This window comes from Salvelinus fontinalis, chromosome 20 (genome assembly GCF_029448725.1).
Source record: "Salvelinus fontinalis isolate EN_2023a chromosome 20, ASM2944872v1, whole genome shotgun sequence".
In the NCBI taxonomy this organism is placed as follows: Eukaryota; Metazoa; Chordata; class Actinopteri; order Salmoniformes; family Salmonidae; genus Salvelinus; species Salvelinus fontinalis.
This window is the reverse complement of record NC_074684.1, coordinates 31,847,886-31,853,206: the sequence shown is the minus strand read 5'-3', so window position 1 is coordinate 31,853,206 and position 5,321 is coordinate 31,847,886.

Below are 5,321 nucleotides of genomic sequence, written 5' to 3'. Positions count from 1 at the left end.
TATGATGTCCTACTACCTTTTGTGATGGCGACTGAATTGTGTTATCTCTGCACTCCTATGTTGCTGTAGCCTATTCCCAGATCTGTTTGTGCCGTCTTGCCAACTCATATAGGGGTTTGACAATGACCACAGGAGTTGGCAAAGCAAACAGAGCTGGGACTAGGCTCATGTTTTAAATGTTCTCTAGCTGCTTTTCACCTGACACCTCAAACATTTTGTGTGGGGGGGGGTATTTTTCATTTATTTATTTAACCTTTATTTAATTAGGCAAGTCATTTAACAAATTCTTAGTTACAATGACGGCCTACCAAAAGGCATAAGGCCACCTGCGGGGACGGGGGCTGGGATTAAAAATACAAAATGAATAAAATATTATTATAGGTCCAAAACTGATGTTGAAAAGTCTAGTGGAATATTGTTTTATTGTGAATAGGAACTTTTTATACTTTAAACCTATTTCTAACAATTTTGTAATAGTTTGAAGCTGACCTCATCAATTATCAGTTGTAAATATTGACATGGGTAAACCTCAGTTAGTGCACACATTCAACATCTCCTCCAGGTGGTGCCCTTGCATCACACAAGATGTGCCAGTCCATTTGGAAAGGTTATACTGGGGGTCTTTGGGAGGTGGAAGGTTGTCCTTTCTGGTCTTAGCTACTCATTATGTGTTGAAGTTCATTCTGGGTCTTTGTTGAAGTCCTTTTGTGGGTCTTTGTTGAAGTCCTTTGTTGGTCTTTGTTGAAGTCCATTGTTTTGTTCAAATCAAATTTTATTTGTCACATGCGCCGAATACAACAGGTGTAACCCTTACTGTGAAATGCTTACTTACAAGCCCTTAACCAACAATGCAGTTCAAGAAATAGAGTTAAGAAAATATTTACTAAATAAAGTAACACAAGAAAATCACATAACAATAATGAGTCTATATACAGGGGGTACTGGTACCGAGTCAATGTGTGGGGGTACAGGTTAGTCGAGGTAATTTGTAAAGGGACTATGCATAGATAATTAACAGAGTGTAGCAGCAGTGTAAAAACAAAAGGGTGGCCATTTGTTGAATTTTTCAGCAGTCTAATGGCTTCGAGGTAGAAGCTGTTTAGGAGCCTTTTGGTCCTAGACTTGGTGCTCCGGTACCGCTTGCCGTGCATTAGCAGAAAGAACAGTCTATGACTTGGGTGACTGGAGTCATTGACAATTTGTTGGGCCTTCCTCTGACACCGCCTAGTATATAGGTCCTGGATGTACCAGTGATGCACTACCATCTGTAGCACCTTAAGGTCAGATGCCGAGCATTTGCCATACCAGGCAGTGATGTAACCAGTCAGGATGCTCTCGATGCTGCATCTATATAACTTTATTTTCACAACTGTATCAGTGTGTTTGGACCATGATAGTTTGTTGGTGATGTGGACACCAAGGACCTTGAAACTCTCGTCCCGCTCCACTTCAGCCCTGTCGATGTTAATAGGGGCCTGTTCGGCCCTCCTTTTCCTGTAGTTCACAATCATCTCCTTTTGTCTTGCTCACATTGAGGGAGAGGTTGTTGTCGTGGCACCACACTACCAGGTCTCTGACCTCCCTATAGGCTCTCTCATCATAGTCGGTGATCAGGCCTACCACTGTTGTGCGTAAGCAAATGTATTGATGGTGTTGGAGTTGTGCTTGGCCATGCAGTCGTGGGTGAACAGGGAGTACAAAAGGGGACTAAGTATTTTTTATTTTTTTATTTTTTTATTTCACCTTTATTTAACCAGGTAGGCTAGTTGAGAACAAGTTCTCATTTGCAACTGCGACCTGGCCAAGATAAAGCATAGCAGTGTGAACAGACAACAACATGCACCCCTGAGGGGCCCCAGTGTTGAGGATCAGCATGCAGATGTTGTTGCCTTCCCTTACCACCTGGGGGTGGCCCATCAGGAAGTCCAGGATCCAGTTGCAGAGGGAGGTGTTTAGTCCCAGGGTCCTTAGCTTAGTGATTAGCCTTGTGGGCACTATGGTGTTGAACGCTGAGCTGTAGTCATTGAATAGCATTCTCACATCGGTGTTCCTTTTGTCCAGGTGGGAAAGGGCAGTGTTGAGTGCGATTGTGTCATCTGTGGATCTTGTTGGGCGTTATACGAATAGGAGTGGGTCTAGCGTTCCCAGTATGATGGTGTTGTGAGCCATGACCAGCCTTTCGAAGCACTTGATGGCTACCGACGTGAGTGGTAATCATTTAGGCAGGTTACCTTCACTTTCTTGGGCACAGGGACTATGGTGGTCTGTTTGAAACATGGAGGTTGAAAATGTCAGTGAAGACACTTGCCAGTCTGCACATGCTTTGAGTACATGTCCTGGTAATCCGTCTGGCCCCGCGGCGTTGTGAATGTTGACCTGTTTAAAGGTCTTGCTCACATCGGCTATGGAGTGCGAGATCACAGAGTCGTCCGGAACAGCTGGTGCTTTCATGCATTCTTCAGTGTTGCTTGCCTCGAAGCGAGCATAAAAGGCGTATAGCCTGTATGGTAGGCTCGCGTCACTGGGCAGCTAGCGGCTGGGTTTCCCTTTGTAGACCGTAATATTTTTCTACCCCTGCCACATCCGACGAGCGTCAGAGCCGGTGTAGTGTGATTCAATCTTAGTCCTGTATTGAAGCTTTGCCTGTTTGATGGTTCATCTGAGGGCATATCGGCATTTATTATAAACGTACAAAATAGTGTCCCACTCCTTGAAAGCGGCAACTCTAGCCTTTAGCTCGGTGCAGATGTTGCCTGTAATCCATGGCTTCTGGTTGGGAAATGTACTTACGGTCACTGTGGGGACGACGTCATTGATGAAGTCGGTGACTGAGGTGGTATACTCCTCAATGTCATTGGATGAATCCCGGAACATATTCCAGTCTGTGCGAGCAAAATAGTCCTTTAGCATAGCATCTGTGTCATCTGAACACTTCCGTATTGAGCGGGTCACTGGTACTTCCTGCTTTAGTTATTACTTGTAAACAGAAATCAGAAGGATAGAATTATGGTCAGATTTGCCAAATGGAGGGTGCTCTAGAGTATTTAATTCCTCTGGTTGCACGTGACATGCTGGTAGAAATGAGGTAAATCTGATTTAAGTTTGCCTGCATTAAAGTCCCTGGCCACTAGGAGTGCCGCTTCTGGATGAGCATTTTCTTGTTTGTTTATGTCCTTATACAGCGGTCTTAGTGCCAGCATCAGTTTGGTGGTAAATGGACGGCTACCAATAATATAGATAACTCTCTTGGTAGATATAGTGTTGTCTACAGCTTATCATGAAGTTTTTTACCTCAGGCGAAAGACACCTCAAGACTTCTTTAATATTAGACATTGTGCACCAGCAGTTATTGACAAATAGACATACAGCCCCGCCCCTTGTCTTACCAGACGTAGCTGCTCTGTCCTGCCGTAGCACAGAGAAGGCAGCCAGCTCTATATTATCTGTGTCGTCGTTCAGCCACGTCTCGGTGAAACATAAGATATTCATTTTTAATGTCCGGTTTGTAGGATAGTCTTAATTGTAGATCGTCCAGTTTGTTTTCCAGTGATTGCACATTTCTAATAATACGGAGGGTAGTGGTGGTTTACCTACTCGTCAGCAAATTCTTACAAGGCACCCCACCTTCCCCTTTTTCTCCATCTGTTCTTCACGCCGATGACGGGGATTTGGGCCTTGTCTTGACAAAGCAGTATATCCTTTGCGTCGGACTCATTAAAGAAAACAATCTTAGTCCAGTTCGAGGTGAGTAATCGCTGTTCTGAGGTCCAGAAGCTCTTTTCGATCATAAGAGACGGTAGCAGCAGCATTATGTACAAAATGTGTTACAAGCAATGCGAAAAACCACAACATAGCACAGTTGGTTAGTAGCCCGTAAAATGTCAGCCATCCTCTCCATTCAAAGTCCTTTGTGGAAGTCCTTTGTGGGTCTTTGTTGATGTTCTTTCTGGGCCTTTGTCTATGTTGAGTCTTGAGTTCTCACATGCAGGTTAATCAGAGGTTGTCATGGTTCTTATTTTCTCAACAAACTGCTTATTTTGATAAACTGTTACTTTGTTCTACTACAGTCGTGAATGTTTCTGTTACCACATGTTTCTGTTACTACATGTTTCTGTTACCACATGTTTCTGTTACCACATGTTTCTGTTACTACATGTTTCTGTTACCACATGTTTCTGTTACTACTTTGTTCTACTACAGTCGTGCATGTTTCTTCAAAGAGAAGAGCATCTGTAGTCCACTTAAACCCGCTGTGTAACGTTTGAATGCAGGGTTTGACCGCTAAAGCAACAAGCACCACCTCTGGGATTACAATAACACTTTACATTTAATAAGAAAAAAAATATATTCTCTCATCTGTATTAGATTGCCTTCGTATGCTCATTAAAATGTAAATTATTAAAATATTTCCCATTTTGCAGGTAGTCTATGGGCCAGGGGAGATTAGTTTTAATTCCATCCACTCTATTAATCCCCAAGGGGCAATTGTTGAAGGTAACTACACACAATTTTTATGGTTAAGACCAGGATAGATGTGTGACTGACAGTTCTCTTTACGATAAACATTGATTAGTCTTGTCTTATCTGTGCCTCAGTGGGCCCTGGAACTAAACCAAAAAGCAAACTGTGACACCGTCGCCTTGGTGCGCGACGCATTATCCTGCCTCATCCCTTCAATAGCAGAGTTCGGCTATCAAACGTCTGCTATTAATTAAAACCATCTGATTAAACCCATCTGATCCACAAAGCTCAGCAGGCCGCGATTCATTGTGATTCACAACGCCTATTTCCAACCTCATTCACTACAAAGCCTTTATTGACTTTAGAGACAAGACGCGTTTCAAAAACAGCCTTTCTCCCCGCCAATGCTACTTTTGTTCCACAGCATGACGGTGTGTGTTCTCTCTCGACTCCCTACCAGACTGGGGAGAGGGGCAGTCTGGTAGTGGCCTAGTGATGCCAGCTCTACTCGACCAAAAGGCATGCCAACCCAACGCAAGGCTTTTGCCAAGACCCTTGCCCCCTTGCGTTGCCCGCCTGTGTGTCTGCCAGCTTGAAGGCATCCCACTGGCGGAACTGCTGGCGTGCCGTGGACTATTTGGCGTGCCATTGAATACCCTCTTTGACAGCTCTTTTGATTGGCATGACTCCCTGTCTTCGCCGGCATTGCTGCCCACAGTTTTGTCTGGGAGCGATCAGGAGCTGTTCCGTCGACTGACCAGTCCAGGATGAGCATTAACAGCAGTGCAGGTAACTGACAACGCTACATAACTGTTTCACTTAAATGGTATCTAGCCAAGGTCCCTTAGGCCAGTGTTTCC